This window comes from Struthio camelus, chromosome Z (assembly GCF_040807025.1).
Source record: "Struthio camelus isolate bStrCam1 chromosome Z, bStrCam1.hap1, whole genome shotgun sequence".
Taxonomy (NCBI): domain Eukaryota; kingdom Metazoa; phylum Chordata; class Aves; order Struthioniformes; family Struthionidae; genus Struthio; species Struthio camelus.
In genome coordinates this window covers 35,299,021-35,323,095 of record NC_090982.1, presented here as the reverse complement: position 1 = coordinate 35,323,095, position 24,075 = coordinate 35,299,021, and the positions used below count along the sequence as shown (strand labels likewise).

Genomic DNA, 24,075 nt, shown 5'->3' with positions numbered 1-24,075 from the left:
AACAGTGCATAGACACAAGCAGCACTGGTATACAATTTTTTGCGTATATACACAGTTGTAAGTTACATTTACTCTATATTGATGCAACAGTACGTTATGAAACGGAGGTTGAAATAATCTGAAATTTGTGCAAGCTACTCCTTGTTGAAAGGGCTATCTATACAAGTGACTCTTCTTGACAACGGGATTATAAATGCTGCACAATTTCTGCCAAAGGGGAAAAAGATTGTGCTAAAGTTCATCTGTTTTCCTAGGCATTTTCATGTTAAAAGAAAAAAGAAAAAACAAAAAACTACTGTATATAGATGCTTTCAGTAAAGCATCAGCATAATACAATTCATTCTACCACAAGCACAGTTAAAAGACCTTAAAAGTGAAGCAAGAAACAAAAAAACCTGACCAGATTACATTCAGATAAATACATGCTTTTATCTTCGGCACATACATACACTCAGTGAACTCTAGGGATCGGATCATAATACTTTATAACGATCCAGGAACTGCATAAAAAAAATGTTTCTTTTCGCAAACATCAGTATTTTAACTTTTTGTTAACAACACAGAACACAGAGAAAGCCTAATGCAATTTACATTTTTTTTTGCAATTTTAGCATAGGCAAATAGATACATTAGATAAGGATTTTACCACAACGTAGAGTAAAAAGGGGTCTGCTGAGAAGGTTTGGGGACAAGAACTCCCTATCATAGCGCAAAACTAGGGAAGTCGACATAATTTAGGAGCTCTTTCAAAAAACCGTAGAGAAAAAAAAAAGTATTGCAAGAACAACTATAAACAGTAATATTAGTTTGAGGAATTATCCCAATACTTGTTCCCTTAGATAATGCTGACGACTCCTACACAAAGGATATTAACCTTTCAGAAATCTTCCTTCTGAGGTAACAGCTTGGACAAGTTTTGTCTAAACCACCTTGCAGCACACGTCCTTAGTTTAGCTCTACTAAGGTTAGAAACAGTATTTCAGGTGAACAGGTGAAACATGGCTTAATTCCCCCCCCCCCCCCCGGCCCAAAACAATGTTATGAACTTGAAGCATTAGTGTAGTTTTAAGAGAACACATGCAAATAGCAACCCTTGAAGACTGCATTTAAAGTTCTTTAACAGAAAAAAACAAACCAAACAAAACCCAAAACCATACCACACAACTAGATACAGAAATGCTGAAAGTAGCATTTCCAATGTTTCCTGCCCATACTTGTTTTTCCTCTTGAATTAGCAAGATTTAATTGTTACTGAGACAGACTGCATAGTTTGTTCTCTATTTCCACTGAATTTTCCTCATAACATACAAATCATTAAATCACTCAGTCTCTCTCACTTTATTCAATTTAGCATTGAAGAGGAGAGCATTTTTGCAATTGATTTGAAAGAAACTGAGACAGATTGTATAAAAATCAGTCATTTTACAAAGGCAGCAGCAAGATTTCATTACAGGGTCAGTACTACAAAACAGTATTTTAACAAATTTGCTTAGCAGTTTAAGTTTCAGGGGCTCAGTGGCCACCCCCTCCTAATGTTTGAAGGCTCTCTCTCATGACTAGTTTTTAGAACTCCCGTACTACAATTAAAAACACCACAGCATGAAAGCACAGGGTTCTCACCAATGTCACAATGCACTGATCTCTGACTCAAAAATTAAATTTACTACAGTTTAAGTGCTAAAACAAATTCCCCCTCAGAGAGCTTATAGAATGGTTTTTAAGCCTAGTTTGCAGCACGCTTACGCTTGCATAGCTGGTTACTGTGGGAGATGCAAGGCACTGAAGCTGTTAAGTGTGTTCTTATCTGCATTACAGTCCCCATCTGTCAAATATTCAGGAACAAAAAAAGCCAAGTAGGATTTTCCACCTTCTACGGGAAAACACCCAAACCAAAAACCCAAATCCAGAGCGACTACATCTGACACTGCCACCCCGGACGACTGCTCCAAATTAGAGGAACAATACGCTATTTCCAATTCAAGGACCAAGAGTTTGGACATATTTCACTGGCATCTGCTCTTTGAGCAGCCTTGGATTAGTGGGAGAGAGATCAATTTCAGGAAGTTAATTCTAAGCACTCTACAACCAAGGGTAGGGCGTTTGTCTCAAACATTCACAGAAGTATGCATCTCATTCTTAAAATAAAATCCACATGTGAAAAATAACCATAAAATGTGAGGTTTCCCAAATGTTTTCCAGCCCAGTAATACACTGGATGGTTCTGACTAATGCTGCATCACTGAAATTCGTCTCTGAAGTTTAGCTGCTTAGAAATTAAGCACTGAAGGAAGCAAAGCCTCCCAAGTATTAAAAACTACTTTTTTTTTTTTTTTTTTGAAAGTTCAGGTATATGGAACTGAACTCCTATGTTAGAAGCATACCAAGAAGATATTTTTTTCAAGCACTTCTAAATCCTGCTGCAATCAAAGAACTATTTCAGATATTCTGGTCATTGACAAATTAAGGCAACATCACCTCCTCCACATCTCACTGGTTTGATATTTTGCTAGCCTTAAGACGACAGTGGGAATTCTATATCCAAGATGAATGCACGATTCTACCCTTAAAAAGGGGCAGATTCCAGAAGTGACATACAACATACGTAATTCCAAAGGACTCCCGGGAATAGCATTGCGTTTGCAAGTATCAAAGATTCCACTCAGTAGGTCACAGGTGGAAACAGAGAATGAAGAGCAAACCATCCAAGAAAAATTGACCTTAAATACCTCCACTGGCAGACCTGCTGTTAGTCTAGCAGAGCGCAATAGCTATCTGAACATCTGTACAGTGAGAACACATATGTACCTCAGATATATTTAGACTTATCTTAAAAAATAGCTAGAGTAAAGCTAGCACAGATAGTTAGCCTTGTAATAGCAGTTAAGATAAGGCACCATGTACTGCAGGACAGTCTCTATGGGCTTCATCTTATTACTTTCCCTCTCAGCTCCTTCTCAATCTTCATATCATGTTTTACCTACCTAAATGCATGGACAGGCATTTTTGCACATTATCGCTGTCTTCACCTGCTGTTCAAGTATACCTTTAGAGAGAGTATCTGGCTTTCTTGCTCTGCAGAATCTTTCACGTGGATAAAAACAGCATTTTCATCCCATTCAAACACCTGATTTAACATTTTCAGTATGTCTGAATGCACCATAAGAACTGGTATTTACCTTCAGGTTGTACCAGTCTAGGTTTTCTATTTAATCTTCAGTGGGGCAGGCATGAGCTCCGAGAACAAGCTGTCTAAAGATTCTCAGCATGCAAAAACAGAAATCGAAGCCTGATCCATCAAGAGACAGGGAAGCATTCTCTTCAATTTCCTCAGTATAAAGCTAGGTAAGAATCTCAACATAACCCGTAAAAAGCTCCATTTATGAACTCACAGATCTCTCTTCTTTTCAATCAGTACAAGAAACCACTGTGCAGGAAGCTTTAATGTGCAGTTATGACAATGAGACCCCACTCTAGAAGTCTACAGAGCTAAGAGAGCAATGCTTAACAAGTTTTTCCATCTAGAGATTTATTTTCTAGCAATAAATTAAGGTCAAAGGATAAGGATAAAGGATAAAATTGATCAGAAGTTTAAAGACAACTTGTTAACAGTTAAGGCACTTGAACAGAGCTGCATCTATCTTCATGCAGACTTCACAGAAGGTCAAAGGACTACTTTTAGAGAGCACCATAACCATCAGACATTAAGAACAGAGTTAAGTGCTCACCAGAATTAGCCATTACTCTACACTAAGTGCCACCCACAGATTATGCAATTGAACTGGCTGCCTCTGCCACTTAACAAGATCTATAAGTCATCATGTTCTCAAGTGCAGACATGACAGTACGCCTCAGTATCTTCAACACATTTTGCAGCAAAGTGTAACTACCAAATAATTAAGAGTAACATTTTTGAAGCTGATGCTATTGAATAAAAAAAAAAAAAAAAAACCACATACCACACACCCACCACTCAACTTCACCACCTGGGACATAAGCAATTTTGAATGTATAAACTGATTGATCTAAAATCACTGATTACAGATTCTTTTCAGAGAGTAAGAATCATTAGGAAGAAGTGGTAACAGAACCCCAAGATATATGTTTTTGATCAAAGAAGTCTAATAAACAAGCTTGCTTCACAACATATACATTAGGATAGCTTCCCTTGATCTTTTTACTCCAGAAAATTCTATGCTACTATGAACCCTATAAAATACATCCCAAGATCAAGTTATTATAGAATTGCAACATGAACTGTCATAACCCATGCTATTGGAACTCCAGCGTGATAATGAAACTGTTCAGATTTTACCTAGCTTTTATATTTTGCAGTAATAAAAAAAAATCGTTCAAAGAATATGCAGAGTGACAAAGCAAAGAAGCAACATACAATACAGTGCATCCTGAAAACTTTTGACTCTTATCCAAAAACTACATTTAATAGTACAATTCAAAAGTCAACCCCCAGAAATATCGATTTTAAATTTGACCTCTTTGTATACATATATTCCTTGATAAAGTGACAACAACAACAAGACCCTTTTAAAGTTTTATTCTACAGAAGGTTATGGAAAATTTTTCTGTTGCTCAAAAGTATGTAGCTAAATCTTTGCAAATAGTTTTTTTTTTTTTAAACAATAGAACCCTGAGTGCTTTCTCCACACACAATACATTGCTATTAAATAAGAATTAAACAAATATTGAAGGTCATCTTGCACACGTTACATTTAAATCACTTAGTCACATACTGCTTTGAGTATAAAAATAACTAATTTATCCCAAGTTCTTTAGAGCTCGGCCCCTTCTGACAGTCCACCACATTTTTAATATGTGGATAATAACAATCTTAGAAGTGAGACAAGCCTTAATGTACGCACAATAAAAGCATCCATTAATACTGCGTACATACTTTTCATTCTAAATCTGTAAGGGTACACAGTCCTCCCTAAGTGTTCATAACACAGCTCCCAACACGTTCAAGTGATTCCATCAAGGCTATCAAGTTGAGTTCCTGCTACTGACAGGACCTAGTTTGCCTGGCTCTACCCACATGTATTACACATCAGCTTTCCTCTCAGACTGGCTAGGTCTCTTGACCTGCCAAAACCATTTGCTGCCAAACCACAGTTGCCCAAGCTACCTGCCAGAATACTGAGTTCAAGCAAAACAAGTCTTTCACTTCTTTCTGAACTTGGTTTAAGATCTTGCTTCCCAGACACCGCCTACACAAAAACTCTTTCTGTATTGTCCTTCTCCTGACTTCAGCTTCCACCCTTTCTTTCATTTACCTAAGTCACTTTGCCATCTCTTTCTAGAAAAACTCTTCCAATCATCTGACAGTGACCAGTCTAATCATTCGCTCAATTTTTCTACATGTCAAATCGTCATACAGATATTGAGATCACTGCAGCAATTTTTCCCTGTCCCAGCCTCTTTGCACAGCTAGCTGGAACACATGCTTCTCAGCGGTTTCAGGTTTCTCACTGAGGGTTACTTGTCATAAAGAGCTGTTAGCAATGACTTCTGAAAACCTCTGCATTTCAGGCAATACCTAAATCATGCAAAAAGAGTACAAAGCATAACAAAGAACACAAATACAAGTCTTTCTGGTGTTCAGCAGCCCAGCAAATGCCGCACTCCCCAGTCACAGTTACAACTCTACCCAACTCACATGCTGCTAGATAGAAAGAATATATACGGGGGGGACTTCGGAGAGCTTTGCTGCCAAACCTCAGTAGGTCTTTGCTAAGCACGTGTGAACGGCAATTGTCCAGTGCTTCCTCGTCCAGAGTTAAAGAGGCTTTCATGGGGGGGGGGGGTGTAGTTATGCCCTCATCAAAGATATACTACATCCTTACCAAAGATAAATATTCTTGAGTTTCATCTCTCTGCTTTAAAAGATGAGATATTACATCCAGAAGGCTATAGCCTCTTTCTCTGGAAAAAAGAAGCAAAACTATTTTTTCCTACTTATATCATTATGAAGACAATTAAGCTATTTGGAGTGAACTTCTAAGAAGATTTCAGCCAAAATCGCTTAAAGCATACATCCAGAATGAGAGATGCAAGTCTTAATGGCTGCTCTTGGGCTGTCAAGGCAACTGCAAACAAGTGTTTACAAAATTCAAAATTTAAGTATGAAGTAGCTTCCAGCATAAACAGAACTGTGGACAGACTCACAGCACTACTTTCCCCCAGTACCACAGCTTTCTTCTATGCCTTCTTCAAAAGTCTTTCCCACCCGCTATGGCATCCCCAGAGCATGCCATATTAACTCCGAAATGAAAGGATACCATTTGCAATCCTTAATCTTAGAGCAACGCAAATTTTGACCAACTCCTAGCCACTAGCGTTCCCATCATTTTGTCATAAACGGCATGTTTCTTCAAAGCTTTAGAATCCATGGTCCCTTCCCTTTTTGCACTCTGATCTTGCATTTACAATTAAATCCAATAAGCCACTCAAACTCATTAAAAAGCCTATAACAGAAATTCAGTTCCTCAGCTGCTATTTTAACAACAATCTAAAAGTGGCTATGTTTCAGTAGCTTGTAATTCACTAACGCCCATTACAATCTAGTACCAAACCCTCCTTAAGGAATTTCATTAAAAAACAAAAAAATGCCCACACTTTTTATCTGATATTTCATGCCTCATTTTTTTTCATTTAAGAAAAATCTACCAGCTTTGATTTTTTTTTCCAGTTTGATTCAATTTTAAACTGAATAGTTTTCAGCCAAATTCTGAAACGGATCACAATTAGTTAATCTTGTTGACAAAAATAAGTCCCACTCAATGACCTCCACATCGCTTTATTAGCTCTAATCCCACCAGTGAATACATAACAACTGTTGACAGCAAAAAACTATACCTGTTATTCATATGCGAGATCTTCACCTTAAGAGCCTGAAAAGTGAAACAGACTCTACAACCAGGAAGAATTTTATCTAGTACAACTGAAAATAAATTCAAACACTAGCAACAAATATGACAGATAAGCACTTTGCAAACATTAAGCAAGTGACAGTCTCAAGGTACACAGCATGAATAAGATACTTGGTCTTTCTTTAGAAATATAGGTTAAGTTTTCCTATTTTATAGGTAAAGTTAGTGAATTCATTAAGACTAACAACAGGCACAGATTACCAAAAAGGAAATCCATTATTGTTCCAAGCGCACAGACTACTATTTTTTTTTGGGGGGGGGGGGAGGGGGCTTAAATTGTTTCCCATCTATAGAAGGCAATCATATAATACCTTTCAGACCTGCTTACCACCCATTTTTTGGTTGAAACAGTGGGTATGTAAGCATGTTTACTACCTACACGTTAGTTTGTTCTCTGCAGCTGAAGAAGTTTCCAGAGAAGTGGTGTTTTCTCATATCCAGTGCTCTTCTCTCCTCAAGTTTGAGGCTTGCCCTCTTCTTCTGCATAGTGTTCAACATGTGACAAAAAGCTACTGGTATGAGAAATGCTTCAGGTACTGTCAATATTCTTCTGGAGGCAGAACGTTCTAGCTGCAAACAATACACTGAACACTTGGCCAGATTTTCCAGAAACTCTGCATCTGCTTCTCATGCTTTTTTTAAACAGGTTCAAAATCCATCTCAAGCTTCTCTACAGAATTAGCTGTTCCTAAATGATCTTCAGAAGCACATATGTACCTCATGGTAGCTAGTTCCACTGGCAAAGCACTGGGGTTTTTTTTCGGGGGGAGGGGGGGTGCAAACAACTGGAAAATTAGTATAATTCTGCCTTGGGCATGCCAGTTTCACCACCTTGTAAAATACCTAGGCATAAGTTCAGGTCTTTCCTGTCCTTTAAAACAGCAGCTAATTTTTCCACCTATTGCCAAAGTTGAAAGTTCCTGTCAACCGTCTGTTTTAACACCTACCTTGTGCAATCACATCTTTTAAGAGCTTAACTCCTAGTTTCGATCACATTTAAAATCTGTCTACCTGTAGAGTTGAAATCAAGTTCCATGATCCATGTAAATACTGGTTGAGTTCTCCTAACCCAGTATAATCGCCAAGTAGTAAAAATTAATATTGTGATTTAATTTAATTTTTTCTTTAAAAAAATTAAAGGGATGTTTTTTCTGTATTGGTAAAGTTAGAGATGAAGTAAATGTCTCTCCTGTACTGACATAAAGATGAGTAAGGCTCGGTAGGAAATAAACCTCTCTTTATTCCCTTAATTTCCCAGGATGCTGGCAATTAAGTTATGACTTCACTGACAAGTTGGTGAATTTTATTTCTTCCATTAGGAAGCCTTAACACTTAATTCTGCTAATATGTAGACAGCTCAGTCCCCTAACAGACTACGCTAATCTAGGCGCTCAGTAGCAAGATGAATTTTTCCACGCTGTTCTATTCTTCTCTTGATATAACTTAGGACAAAAAGTTACCCTAGCTTTTTTGGAGAAGACTTTTTACTCAGCATGCAACCCTAAATCAGTTTAAAAAAAAAAGTATGTAAAACAGTATCCTATAACTAAACTCTCAAGTTGTATTTGATTTTCATCAGCATTTCCTTTTGCTATTTTTTCTGAGAAAAAGAGTTACTAAATCATACAGAAATCAAGCAACAATTGTCCTAAAAACGTCTACACAGCCTACAGCTTTTCCAATTATTCCCGAGTTGTTCTGCGTGCTGAAGGCTTTGGAAGACAGCTACTAAGTACATTTCCCCTCCCTGTATCATTTATAATAAAATAGCATTATAGAGAAGTAGGCCTTGAGGAGCTCAAAACGGTCATCTGCTTCAGTCTGCTTCCTTGACGAAAAATGATTTAGCTATAGTCAACCTTCCAAGCTTTGTGTTTTCTGCTTATTATCCTTCTATACCTTCCAATTTTAGGGAGTTTATTTGTTTGGTTTTTTTAACAATATGCAGGCCCAAAAAATTTCTTTTAAATTTTATAAGCATACTTCCATTTTTATCTTTCAAATCACTAATAGAGCTTGAAAGAAAACTAATTTAAGGACATGCCAAGTTTATCAGAACTCAGAGACCATGTAAAAAAATTACACCTATAAGAATCATCCACAGTTGAAGAAACTAACCCTTCTAACAAAAGCTGCCTCTCAGAACACACCTACAGTCTGTTTGTTCCTTTTGCTACAGCTGCCATAAGGAGGTTAAAGCAAGCACTAAATAAGCAACATTTTCCATTTGAAGGCTAACTGATCAAAGAAACAATGCAACTTTATCCCTTTTCAGATCAACCTAAGAGATGCTTTGCTGTTTGATTCAAGTATGGCACAGAGTTACCAAACAAGTTCTGCTGCTAATAGCGTGAGAAATTAATTCATTCTATCTCCCTATTTTTTCAGCATCTACCATCCTACTAGTACTTCCCAACTTTTTTCTTTTTTTTTTTCTTTTTTTTTTTTTTTAAAGTAAAAGCTTTACTGCTGTAATAAACATAGGCACTTTTAAAATCAAGTTTTTTAAGTATTCGGATTTTATATAAAACATCTACAAAAACATACGCTGGCAGATTTTTGCAGGGGGTTGTACATAACCAGCCATATGCAACAGCCAGCTGCCTGTTCTGATACAATTCCCCCACCTGTACCTCACCGTAGCTAAGAAAAACACTTTTGTTCCACTACATCAGATTTTCCTCCCAGAAATTCACAAAAGCTTTTGTTACTGTTGTGACATATCCTTATGAAGTAAAAATACCATAAGACTGTAATAAAATAAATAAATAATGAGTAAAAAACTTCCAGAGACACATTTTGCTATACAACAAATACTCCAAAAATCACCACATATTAAAGTGTCTGCAAGTATACCTCAGCACCTGCATGAAAGCAGCCACATAAAAACATTTATGTCAATCAACTTCAATAGAAAAAAATTATCTCCTCTACACTCACAGCAGCAGTTGTTTTGAGGGACACCTCTTATCCCTCAACCAGGCAAGCAGTAAAGTGCAGTGCACTAATTCTACGGAGCAAAACAATCCAAGATGTAGGACAAGTCACTATTAATTTACAAAATCTGTTTCCTTCAAGAATCAAAGACTGACTAGTAGTTACTGGAAGCTAATACAAACTCAAGAGAAAGCAAAAACTTTCTACAAGTGATTGTAGACAAACTCGCCACCTTCCAACCTACTGGATCAGTGACTAATCTCACTGTTTAAACTATTCAGAGCTCTCCGAATGCACAAGAGAATGAATCATTCTTTCTGCATTGCACAGAACTGAGGATACTATCAAAAACATTGCTCTTTGCTGAAATTTGTGCAACTTAAAACTTCCATGAAATAGTCTAGTAGAGCTCCACAATAAATATGGCTGCAACATGAGACGTTATGCATTAGAGTCAGAAGTTACTAAAATGAAATACAGAATAACTTTGACACTCACTACTGAAGGAACTGTACAAGTGGTTTTGGAATATATATCCAAAGAGCACTAATCTTTAAACGCTAATCCTGAAGTCAAATGTGCTGGTTATAAGGTAAGTGACAGTGATAGTAATATATTAGAATCAGAAAAGCTGATGATAATAAATCAGCTGATAGTTATGATTAGCTATTGGCACGGGAAAGGGAAAAAAGCTGGACATCAACACATGCTGGCAAAAATTAAAAGCACTGACACAAAACTGAAGCAATGAAAGCAGTAAAGAAAAATGAAATTCCTGAGGTAATAGGGTTGGGAGTGGGAAATTACACATGCACACCATAATCAAAAAGTGATGGAAGGGAAAAAAAAAAGCTCATTTTAAATACAGGTTTTGAATTCAGTCTTATTCCAAGTAAAATTAGCTTTCTGAAATTCCTCCAGGTTTCAAGGGAAAAGGACAACTATATGCCTGCAACTTTAAAAATAAATAAGCCAGAGAACAAAAGAAAGCTAAGCTCTCCAAAAGAATATATTGCAAACAGCCTTGCAGTTTTGGTCTGGTTTTGACGGCTCAGCTCAACAGTAAAGCCAGCTATTAAACATTTGTCTAACATTAAACTAATTTAAATGTAATAGTTTCTTACTTGATCTGCCTCCCACATTAGCAACATCACAACCAGATTCAATAATATTTGGCTAAGGGACTGAATGACATTTTGCCATATGTTTGCCCTACGAGGAATTCCTTGTTTCCTACATTAGTCCAAAAAACACATACTGAAATTTGAACATAAGAAACAAAAAAAATTGGATCTGAAGGTCAGTATTAAAAACAAGCATTGGCTGTTCCCACCGAACAGGAATTGGGCAACAGCAGGAGGAAACGGTGGATAGTGCCAACTGAGCTTACAAAAACTTAATTAAAGAAATCAAATGTACTCTTGTCAACATGTAATTTTAAGTTCCATATGAATGCATATATAGGTTTTTAAACAAAATCTCCAACTTCTAGTTTATTTCCTTCCAACAGCTGGGAAGAGCAGGTCAAACATTTATCTACGCACAAACCTTTCACAGTCAATCTTTGACTCAATCTTTGACACAGCTATACTAATTTTGCAAAACACTTTGCCAATTATTGCAGAATTATGCACACCTTCGATATGAGAACACTAAAGACATATGCACCGTGCACTTTTAAAAAGTTCTTTTAGAGTTGTACTCCATGCCTCCTTCATGCAATGTGGATAAACAAGAACCCTTCTGTTTATTCTGAAATGATTTTTCTATGACAACAGAACAAAGATTAGGAAGGCTGGAATTCTACACTTCGGTTTCAGTATTTTTCTACCCTTCTACTATGGAATCATTATAAACAGCAGTAACAGTTTATCTAATTAGCTTTAAAATCAGTGGTAAAGTTCAACATTTATTTGGGAATACTAAGATACGACTTCATTTCTATTCATCCCATCACTACAATTCCTCCTGCGACTTTACAAAACATGCCAGGACTCTTTGAAGCACCAAGAGTTTTTAAAGCATCCACATATTTATTCTTACAGGTGACGCAAAACTAAGAGAGCTTGGGCCTCTATCCTACCCCAACGCTGCGTAAACCTAGTACTTCTTCCAATATACTGACCAATCATTTCAGAAATAAACAGTACTCCATACTTTAAAAAAAAAAATCTTTAAAGGTAATGCTTTCATCAACAATTTGAAGATAATTTACTACTGCTTCAAATCCAAAAGAACCTTTCCTGAATTCCTTTACCCTTTAGGAACTCACAAATCCAAAGGTAATCTTAACTCTCTTAATTGTTCAGTCTACTTCAAATTACCTTGCATTTAACTGCCTGGCAAGAACATGCACAGGCACCAGGGAAACAAGCTGTCATGGGTCAGATGATGCAGCGTAACTGCCTTACATTGTACACTTCAGCATCACAGCAAACATGAAGCAGCTTAGCTTCTCATTATTAAAAGATAACCATCATCCTTCCTCCCCGCCAAGTCCAACAATATATGCACAAAGACAACCATTTCCCAGGACATGACAGTAGTAGCTTATTGCTATAGAAGCTACGTGTTTACTACCATTCCATGGTAAATGCAAGTTAACTTTGAGTTGCATAATGCAAGTATTTTGTCCTTGCTCATTTCCTTACAGACAGAGTTGAATCAATTTATTATAGTTGTGAACAAATTTACAAGCAGACTGGTTTTGATAAGACCGCTGAGGACAGATCTCAGGAATTAGAGATAGAATATTTCTAAAATAGATGTTTCTATTTTCTATTTAAGTGTGTCCTCATACATGATACTTAGGTCATTAGCCTTGCTGTGAAGACTAAGTTTAATTGCTATTGTATAAGTCTGAGAAACATTGTACTAAAATCAAAAGGATCGCCCAATCATTCTGGAAGAAACAGTCCAGGGCATATCCCTGCTGTTAAGAGAAGGTAGCGGACTGGTAAGTTACTATCACTTGGCTAAGAAGTCTTCTAACCAATCACTGTAAATCAAAGTCTTGGGTTCACATCCCTTCAGTAGAGTGACTAATCTTTCATTGATGCTTTGAGCGCCATGCATTTAACAGCCAGTTCTCAACTACCCAGGCTAGCAGAAACTGAAATGCACACCTGCCAGCTTTGAGGGAACCTAGGTTTGACGTTTTATTTTAAAGAGGAGATGAAAAAAGTAGATCTGCCATTTGACAGTCCACCTTCTCAACCTTTTTGGCTCACTAGCAATCTGTGGACCACAAGCAATAAACTGCTCTAGGATATGCATTTTGAGATCCGAGAGTCCAGTAGGCTGAGAAGTCACTGCAACACTAAACTAAAAATAAGCATAATTAAAATATTTTCCTAAACCAGACTTAAGAATGTGAGGTCATTTATTTTTGTAAGAGCAAGTATCTTGCTGACATACTTGAAATGAAATTTCTTCTAATGCAGCAGGCTTACACAGCTGCATTCATGGAGGGCCACAATAAAGAACATTTTCTGTTTCCCACATTCAGAGGTGACACAGTTCATGCTTTAGGAACCTCTGATTAGAGTCTACACCCAATTACTGCAGCTGTTTTATAGCTTACTCGCAATGTATTGCAACATAATCACTATTTGTTTTTAAGATAAGCAGTGGCAGACCACCAAGGTGGGGGGACAGGGCCAGAAATCAATCTGTCAGAAGATGCTAAAAACACCACCGTTTGGGATACTAAGCCAAACAATTATACATCAATAGTCAAGATCTGCGCTACAGCAATTAGTTTTAAAAGCAGATTCAAAATTCTTATCATGACAAATCAATATTCACAGCATTGATTAAAAGATAAAAATTTGATTGATTTGAAGCTCAACCTAAATAACCAATGAAGATATTGACAAATTTCTCCAGCATCTAAAAATAAAACCCCGCAAAACATTGGGGCGGGGGGAGGTTAGAAAGAAAGCAGTTACATGGCATTAGTTCTGTAACCAAGCAAAAAGATAACAAGCTGTTCCGTGAGCCCATTTATTCACGGTTGAGACATACATGCCTAAACTCCTCCCATAATCAACACCACAGTAACTGCAATCCTGGCAGACAGTTCTGAGTTTATTACAGACAGTGGCTTGGGCCTCTATTCTACTGAAATGCTGACTGCCTCTCCACTGGTAAAAATTTAATTCTCTTAAAAATCAGCTGATGGGGAGGAGGAAAGGAATTAGAATAAAATCGTTGGGTAAATTAACACCGCATGAGTGTCCTCTAGTCAAAAGAAAATGGACAATTTCACTAAAAATTACCAGCAATGAAACAGTAAACATTAGCATTCTGCAAACTGATGCCTGACACCAATACAAAGATCCAAAGCCTCTATTCAAAGCACAGAGAAGTTATCTGTTCTCCCTACAGACCTGATTATAAGAAAATCTCATGGACATGATTAGGCAATTAAAATCAGTGGCAAGTTTCACTCTGTCTTTGCATGCTTAGGGGAAAAAAAAAAAAAAAAAAAGCACTCAGGGAAATGACCTCTTGCCTTTTACTTGTGTCTTGAAAAAGCTGAGTAACCAGTCATCAAGTGAATCTGCCCTATCTATTTTTTTCTTCACCTCCAGTCAGTTTAGTTTAGATTCAAAGCAGCTTTTATGTAAATACATTCAAGTAACTGTTTACATTGGCAAAGTAAATCACTTAAGCAAAAGCATTTGCTGTTAAGAAGCACAAGTCTCTTGCGATGGGACTAACCGATAAAGTGATCTGGTGTTTTTCCATATGAATAGCAGAATATCCACTGTCTATGATGTTAATACCAATCTCAACCTAAAGAGATTATCAACTTTAAACGGTGAATAGCATTAACGTCCAAAGCTATAAAGTGTAGTAACAGTAAAGTGCTGAATTTTGTTTTCAGCGCTCTCTTACGAACTCTAACTACAGCCAATTATGCTAGTTTTTTTGATAAATTTGGAGGCTCAGTGAGAAAGTTCTTTAAAGTAAAAAGTGTTACTTGAAGCTGAGTAGTTAAGTTGTAAAGAAATAATTCAGAGACCAGTAATACTAATCATTTATATACTCTAGCCAACACTGGAATCAGCTAGGGCAAAGAGAACAACTTTTTAATTAAACTGCTTACTACACTGGGTTTTTCTGCTATATGACAACCCTCTCCATTGTAACATCACATATCATTTCCCAACTCAGTAAGGTTTTCTCTATTTATGCACAGGTCTTTCAGACTTTCAGTGGAAAACAAATATCACATCTTGGGTAAGTAAAAACTGGGGAGGTGTCAAGCTGTGAAACCGATGGCTCTTCCCAGAAGGGGAGGGAAAAGCCAAGAGCAGATCAAGGAAGAGAAATGCACAAAGACAAAGAACTGGTTCAGAAACTAATGGATATCTGCATATTCATGAAAATAATGAGAAGCAAAAGCTCTTAAAGAGATATTTAAGAGGACAAAGAACTGTCTCAACTTATTTGCTGAGAAGTTATTCAGTGGACTGTGGGAAAAGGTACTTTCCAAGAACACCTGCATGAGTCTATGAACAGCTTTTGCTTTAAGCTAGTTTAAGTCACAGAATTTCTTTTAAATGAGCTGTCAAAAACAACCTGTAGCTCAAGAATTCACACTAAATTCAGTGCTCATCCTGTTTGCTGGAGTGTTTTTTTTTTTTTTTTTTCCAGAAAGATACCTGGTATCCTGGGAAAACACCACTCCCTCCCTCTGCAAAACAAGACACCAACACCTAGATGTGTGAGACAGTTCAGTACAGAAACAAGATAATTTTATTTTGGAATTATACTTCAGAAGATTATAAAACTGGAAGGACTGCCTGTGAATGGACTTATTTGGCCTTGAGTAACTGCCTCTACAAGAAAGCAAAAACGGCTGCCTCAAATATTTCCTCTTACACTCTAACAGCAGAAAGGTGAAAAAATGGTGGCAAGACTCAGAATGAAGACCACCTTGGAATCATTTTTGTTCCTTACCACACCTTGCCTGTCCTACAGAAGATAGAGAAAATGTTCTTAAACCCTGATAATAAACTCTATCAACAGCCCTGCTTCTAAATTACTTCATTGTGCATGAAACAAAAATGGAAAAGAAACAGGGTAGTTCATTCCCCGAGATAGTACTTCAGAGCGAGAACTTTTATCAGAGACAGCTGTAGGTCTTCTTCATCTTCCTTTCAGCTTGGAAATCTCTACAGAAAACTTTACGTCTGATCAGCACTAGATTCACTAGCACAAACGCTCAGTTATGCCTTACACTTTCTGAGATTTTGCATCAGCCTAGGTACTGGTACTAACAGAAGAAGCAAAAACAAAATAAAAATGGAACATTTTTCCTTTTGAAAATACACAGACGTGCTTGCAGAGAGACTAATCATCTTTCAGTATATGAAAGAAGGTTGAGCTTGCTCAGCTGAAGAGCAGAGGAGAAAACAGAAATCCAAAAAGGGAAGGAGTTAGGTATTTTCCAATCTCAGATGGCAGAGTATACCTTCCCTTATAAGCAGGTAAGGCTTTCTAGAAGTCTGCCCTATGGACAAACAGAGCACACACAAGAACAGACAACCACACCTTGGCCTTTCAAGCTGATCCCTGCTTCACATTTCATCTTGCTCCACCTCCAACCAAACAGACAGCCTCCCCGAAGTGAACAGAGGCCCCAATACTGAAAACGAGGATGTCCATTCACAGACAAGAGTCCTTTCCCCCACTACTTTTCCTCCTTCAATTAAGTTTTGTACTTTTTTTTTTTGGCCGGGGGGGGGGAGGGGAACACTCCCTAGAATGACTCAATTCAAATTCTTTTCTCCAATCAAAATCTACACTAAAAAGCTATCAATAATGCAATCTGTTTCCTCCCCCTCACTCCATTTTTGGGGCAAGTTATTACTGTTAAACAAAACAATGCTTTCTGTTCATTATTAATACAGCCACATTCCCTAGTCATATGAAATGACAGAAACTTGCCTTACTTTTCTTTCTATGTATGCCAACACAGGTATAACTGAGCGTAGGAATAAACCCAAAAAACTTTAAAGCGAACTGTTAGGATAGCATACGAACCAGAAGAGAGTTTACTTGCCATCGCTGCCTTGGGGCTGCCATCTAACAGTAAAGTAAGCTTTTACTGACCAAACAGGAGAGCAGAAGATCAAAGAGATGTAAATCACAACTGCCGATATCAGGAACAGATCAGCAGTCACCTGAGGTGCCTTCCGCAATCAATGGACCAAGGGAACTTTCCATGCCCATCCACTTCTAGAGCAGCCTCTTCCTCCTCCCTTCAGCAATGCAGAGCCCATGCTGCAGGATCCAAGGTTAGCCTTTGGAATGCTCCCCTATTCACAAGATATCAAACATGAGTGCCCAGTGCTCTCCAGTTTCCAAATGCAGCAAATATCTGCATATTCCTTAACTACAAAAGCATTTAAGAGGCAGATTCTTAAAAAGTCTTTGCACCACGTGAAAAGCAGAGTTTTCTGCTAAGCTCTTTTCTGAAGATACTTGTGTTGGCATACATTCTGACTTGATCAGCTCTCTCACCCCTGCACTTCCACTGATGGTGAATGAACCATTAATGAATTTTTTCATCTTCTTTCAACATTAAGACAAAAAAAATCTTTTAAAGTTGATTAAGGAAAAAAATACATACATTTAATAAATCTCTCTGCAACTGGAACGTTCCAAGGTGAAAGTAGTAAATTAGTCTCTGTGGGATTTGCTTCTATTCTAATCTCTCTTTATCGTTCTTATCACTGCCTAAAACGCACAAGATTAAGGAACAGGATGGGCAAGAAACTGTCCAGAATCGTACCAAGGTGGTTGTGTCTCGAGTACAAGATGGGTTAGACAACCTACATCCCCCAAGCCTTTTTTTTTTTAATGTCAGTCCTAGAAAATTGAATAAAGACAATCTATTCTCCAAACATTTTACAATTCAAGTTGAAGACCAGAAATAAGCTAGACAAACAGAAGAGAGCAGATCCAATACTCATCAGTACGATGGGTACTCATCTTAGCATACTGGAGACCTAAGCACTGTACCGCCTTTAGAAGCCTTTATGTTTACTAAGGCATTCAAAAAAGAATTGCAAGAAATGTCACCAGGGAACTATTCCAGAACATGCTTTCTTTCACGCTGCTCGGCATGCAACACGTGCACTACATCTAGAAAGCTGGGAACTTCCCAATTTAAAAATCTCTACAGGAAAAAAAAAAAAAAAAAGGTGCACTGTGGAGGTAAGCTACTTTGGTTCAACATGCTAGGGAAGAGTTTTCATAGGGAAAATAAATACTAAGCTAGAAAAGTTATTTCTGCAACAGAAACAGTTATTTGATCTTAACATATATCAGACCAGAAGTCTGATGTCTGGCATGTCTTTCAATTATGTTTCTTATAGTAGGAGGTCACAAGCTAGTAAAGTTCAAATTTACATTTAAGTGAGACTAATACAAATTCAGGCAAAAGTCATTTATAGGAGTTTTGAAAGGAAGTAAAATGTACCTAGCTTACATTTTACTGATGTTAGCATGATGGCATAAATCTTCTAGAAGAGCTTAGTCTGCTTTAGGAGAAGTCAAAGAACGTTACTGGAAAAAAAGTCAAGGTTTACTTTTTTATTTTACAAACAACTGACAGCATCCAAATAGAGGAATACCACCCTAAGAAGTGACACCTGTGGCAGACATCAAATTGCCAGGTAATATTATACTTTACAACCTAACCAGCATAGTAACCTTAAAAGACAATTGAGTTAGAAGTGCTCCCTGTATTCTTAATTGTTCTGGACTAGCAGGAATCTGGAGGGGGAAGAAAAAACAAAACAAACAGACAAACACACTAAGCAACACAATAGATAGAAGTAAAAGCCTTAAAGGCACACACTCAGAGGGAATTGTCATCTTAATAGGCTGCTCCTGAAGTTATACAGTTACTTTGGCAAGGTTGGGTACTGAGGATTAAAGAACACCTGTGAACCATTAGAAAGACACTCTGGAAGCAGAAAGACAGAAGATCCACCAATGACTTCAAACACAGCAACACATTTTACTGGAGCACTTGAAGAGCACTAAAGCTTTTCTGAACTTGCTGATACAAACAGTCTTAAGATAATTTCAGGAGACAAAAAAGGCTCCTACTAAAGACTCTGACACCAAGTTAAAGGAACAAAAGGCTCCAGAAGCAAGCATTAAGAATGGTCAGGTTACTGCACATCACTCCCAAGAAACGGAACTGCGGGGAATGAACCCAAGGTGCTCTAAATGAAGTAGGGTACACTACTTCATGGCCAGGGAACAGGATCTGCATAGAGCTATCGCAGAAGCAGCAGCAATGAAAATGCAGAAATGACTTCACAAACAGCAAGAGGATTTAGCAAATCAGCCACCATCGCTGAAGTTTTCTCCCTTTAAAAGGTCAATGCAAATCATTATAAAAGCAACTGGACTATTGGTGACAAACACAGTAACAGAAAAAAACCACACACTTCTGTCTTGTTCAAACTACCATCTGCAATAGAAGGGTCTAAAGTTCAGAAACGTATACAGAATGGCTGCTACTAGATCACTGAAATCCACAGAATTACTCTCGAAATTAAGATTGACTTTCATCATCAGTAGATGCAGACCTTGAATACCACATACCACAATACTCAACAAGGTTAAAAAACAAAAAAATCACATACATGCACAACCCCCCCCCCACTAGCCTACAACACATCTAAATCACCTTGCAATAACTGCAAATGTTAGAATGTGATTAGGTAATATTTAAGTCTAACATTGTCATCATCGTTCATGACAACGCGCACGTATTTCAACGGTTTATGGAACCACTACAAAAAAGTTTCCAAGTAAGCAAGCCAAGCAAGGCCTCATGCAATGTTGATTTAAAGCAGTTTTGTAACCTACATTATAGAAAGAAACATGAAAAGGGAATCTCCATTTGCAGAAGCATTCTCCTTAATCATCCTGATAGCCAAATCAATTCACCTCCTAAATTCTGCAAGCCATCACAAAATTCGCATTTTAGATGAAGACAAAGTTAAACCTAACCACTATCATACAGTGAAAGCATTAAGTACTGTATATCACTGAATATCACCATTATTTGAAAATTAGTAATCTCATGTTCATTTTTCATCAAAATCAACTGTTCATAGATAAACACAAATTTGTTAGTTATACTGTTTCAAGGAACTCAACACTTGTTACAGATGGGGATGGAAGCTATCTGCATATATGTAAGAGAAAGGTCACATTCCTCATTCTTTTAAGTCATGTGGTACGCTGACATCTAGGCAGTATTTGCCTTGGATAGCAAGTGGGCTACATCTTGATATGTGCATAGTACTGATTAGGAAGAGCAACAAGCAAGAAAGATCACTATTTGCCTTCAGATCATAAAAAGTACCAAACTCAGAAGAGTAATAAGACAATGAAAAAAGGCGGCAAAAAACCCCCCACAGAAATAAAAAGTTCAAACCTAGTTTCGGAGACAAGGGATCTAATCATCCAAACAGAAAGCGAGTTTTCATGTTAACATTTTTTTCCTTTGATTAGGCTTCCATGTTTTAAAGCTGTTTTTTAAGCCACTTTGTCAAATTGGTTTTCCGAGTCATCTGCAGAAGCCTAGTCTCATGCCCTATCATCAAGAAGTCAAGTTTGACCTTTCTAATACCTGGGGGAAGAAAGGGAAGGAAGTGTGGGGGCGGGGAGAAAAGAATTAAAAAAAAAAAAAACAACAAACGAGCAGGAAGTTTACAGCAGTAGGCCTTTAATGTCTACGTGAAAAAATAATGGCTGTTCATCTTCTTCAGAAAATAGAATCTTATGGAGAATTCTTGTTTCATTTGTCAACAATTAAGCAAGCAATGCACTACATTTAATCAACTTTAAAACAGCTATTGCATCAGCAGGATGTTTACAAATCCCAACATGTCAAAGAGTTCAGCTTGGCAACAGCTGGCAATGAAAGACACAGAATAAGAAGTCGAAGGAAGAGCATTATTGGATCAGAAAAACAGAAAAATACTGATATATAAGATGAACTGCAAGTGTTTGCTACCTTTTGGACTTTACATTAAGTAGAAATTTCACAAATACTTAGAGCTACATTCAGTCACGATTTGTTCCTCAATCAAGGATTCATTGAAAAATATTTCCTACGAAAAGAAATCAGTTCATTTCTGACATCTTCCAGAAAGCCTATCACAGTGGCCGTGTGTTTCCTGTAGCCTTTTTGTTTTGTTTTGTTTCTTCCCCCTCTCCTCAGTTCGTCTCATAATACAAGCAAGTGAACAGTTTTGGAAAAGAGGATTTAGCAAATATCTGTTTTTTAATTTTGGCTAAACATAGTCTAACATTATCCACAATGACAAGAACAGTGGAATGTCTTAGCAGCACCAAAGGCACAAAGATTTGGCAGGTTCTTCAACTAGATCAGCTCCCCAAGGTACGCTAAGGAAGATCAACACTGATTTTTGACAAATTCATCTAACACAACCAAGGCAGGAAGAAAAGTCTTCTAGGTATCATACAAAAGAACATAATTACAAGTTACAGCAAGGACGCCATAAAAACAACAACAAACCCTTATAAACCTAATAACGTGGAGCTGAATTTTATGGAATAGCAGCAAAAATACCATGCACATCAAGACTACTTTGAAGTGAATTTGCTTTGGTCTAAACCCATTATTCAAACAGGTTCTTGTGGGTGGATTGTTTATTTTTATTTTGTTTTGTATAATTGTTTATTTTTGGTTCTGGAGCCAAGAAGACCAGCTTCAGTATCAAAAGCACTATTCAGAGGGAGGAGCTGCGTATCTTAGTACGTTTCACACTTCTAAAAAGAAAGTCATTAATAGCAGTCAAATTTTGAAATTATTGCTATATCAGTGAATGACAATGTATCTACCACTGACAAGCTATTCCAGTGGTTCTACGAATACTACCCTCTTGGATAGGTTCTTAAGAAGTAAGGAAGGAGGAAGAAAAAAAAAAAAGTGTAACTGCCTGCTGTAGGAATCTACTGGCATATCAAGTTACAGACTTTTGCTCAGACTTTTCCATCTAGAAGTAGTACAGTTAGCTCAGGAGCCATGACGTAGATACACATTCCAAAATGATCTTGTAACTTGGATGACTCCACTTAAGTTTTACGTTCTTGTAAACTCAATATTATCATTTATTTTCTCCTCATCTCCAATTACTCAACACTTGTTAAAAGGGATCGCAAAAAGCAGAAGAAAAAACAGCCACAGATTTAAGAAAAATATTTATATAAAATACTTAATGCTAACACTGAAGTGTAGTAATTATTTACTTCTACCTCGGTAAAAACTATGCGATTATGGTATGCCAGTGCTTCTGCATTTGATGCTTCCCAAAGCAAAGCAGCCAAAGACCGCAGAGTTAGGGCATTCCTTTAAGGCACCATACTCAGATATTAACAGAGGTTATGGCTATCAGTGTGTACACGCTTTGAATAAAGATTGTGTCTTTAAATATAATCTTTTAAAAATGAACCATTTACTATGAATAACAGCAACGTATGTGCCTAGAAAGCAAGAGAAAGCATCATGTCCTTCACACCTGGGGCATTCATCCTTAAGTTACAACCTGGAATTAATTCTGTTCCATGCCAGACCATTTTAAATATGCCCAAGAAACTACCAGCAAATGTTATTTTGGCTTTACGTCATTAAAAAAAAAAAAGCAATTAAAATATAAGCAATTTTCATCGAAGCCAGAAGGGGGTGCTCTGAATAACTGAGGTGGGGGGTGTTGAGCTGAACATTTGCCTTGTGTGAGGAGGTCAGAAACATGCTGTCTTCCTTTAGTTCAGTAGCTCACTTAAGTTCACGATGCCATGCCTTTTCTACCAAAAGGAGGGGGGGGGAAGGGAATCTGGAAAGCAGAATCTGGAAATCTGGAAAGCTCCTTTTAACAAAAAGGAACTGCTTTGGTTTGTGCTATTGTCATCACAAGGGCAAATTAATCTGTGACACAAAACTAGCTACACAAACAGACCTAGCAAGTGTTAATTCCAGTTTTCTATCCCATGATCTGCGAGCTATTTCAGATACTGACACTGAGAGACAGGGAAAGCCAAGAAATCCATAAAGCTCATGCTATAGTTTTTAACCTACACAACGCCTATTCTGACATAACTAGTTCAGCTCTTTTTAAACGTGACTGTGCTGAGTTGATACCTGATACTGAACTACATCCTAAAACGAAGGCAACGGCCCTAGATCATTCTGCCAGTGTAACACAGTATTTCATCCCTGCCAGCACTTTGGTGCATCAGCCTCCCCCCACCCAAAAAGAGAAAAAGACGCGCACATTCCAATCAAGCCTCTCTCAGCAGGGCTCGGCCAGCTCTCCCCCTCCCGCCCTCGCCCCAGGCCTTGCCAGGTTCCCAAATCCCCTCTGATTTTAGGTTTCATTTTGTTGTAAACAGCAAAACGAAAGGAGAGAAAGCTTCCAAAGCGAGGATCCTTACCCTTGAAATCCCGCCATGCGCGCAATAAGGAGGGTGAATTGTTTTTCCTCTCCTTTTTTTTTTTTTGAGGGGGGGTGGGGGGGATGGGAGATGGGGAGGGGGGAAGGAGGGGGAAGAAACAAAAGCCTAAACGGAGGAGCGGCTTAAGCGGCGGAGCCCGAGGGAGAAGGCGGAGAGCCTGGTGGAGGCGCAGGGCGAGCGTCAGCCATGTTGTGTGTGTGTGTTGGTCCAGTATTTACAAACCTGCAGCTGCAGCAGCGCTCGGAGTCTGGGAGCGAGGGGGAAAGAAGGGAGGGAAAGGAGAGGAGGGAGGAGAGGGAGGCACGGAGCGAGCGGGAGCAGGGCGGGAGGAGGGGGGAAGCGGCGGCGGCAGACAAAGGAAGCCGGCGGAGCCCGAGCGGAGCGCGCACCCACACGCACGCACGCACACACACACTCACACACGCACACGCGGCCTGTCTCAGGCGGCGGCAGCGCCGTGTGCCAGCCCGGCGCCGTAGCCCGGCGGCGGCGGCGGCTCCCCCAGCTCCAGGCACCGCGGCGCGGCCCGGCCCCGCCGCTGCCGCCGCCACCGCCGCCGCCGCACTCACGCCCCCTTCGGTCCGCTTTCTGGCGGCGCGGGGGGGCCGGGGCATGCCTCCCCCTGCCTCCGCCTCCCCCTGCAGGCGCTATCGGCAGGCAAGCTTATCTGCCG

General features: G+C 38.5%; 1 protein-coding gene across 8 annotated transcripts in view; it reads right to left on the bottom strand.

Moving 5' to 3' along the window:
• LOC104150292 (spindlin-Z) overlaps positions 1–24,075 on the bottom strand; it is a 62,804-nt gene that overhangs the window by 37,855 nt on the left and 874 nt on the right. The window contains exon 1 of one of the 8 annotated variants that reach the window (XM_068926801.1): positions 23,972–24,056. The exons of 2 other annotated variants lie outside the window; for them this stretch is intronic. The gene's annotated coding sequence lies outside the window, so the exon portion shown is untranslated. Of the gene's footprint in view, positions 1–17,077; positions 17,192–23,381; positions 23,782–23,821; positions 23,949–23,971; positions 24,057–24,075 lie in introns of those variants that run through there. 5 more of the 8 variants (XM_068926800.1, XM_068926796.1, XM_009684470.2 and 2 more) reach the window with 5 other exon arrangements.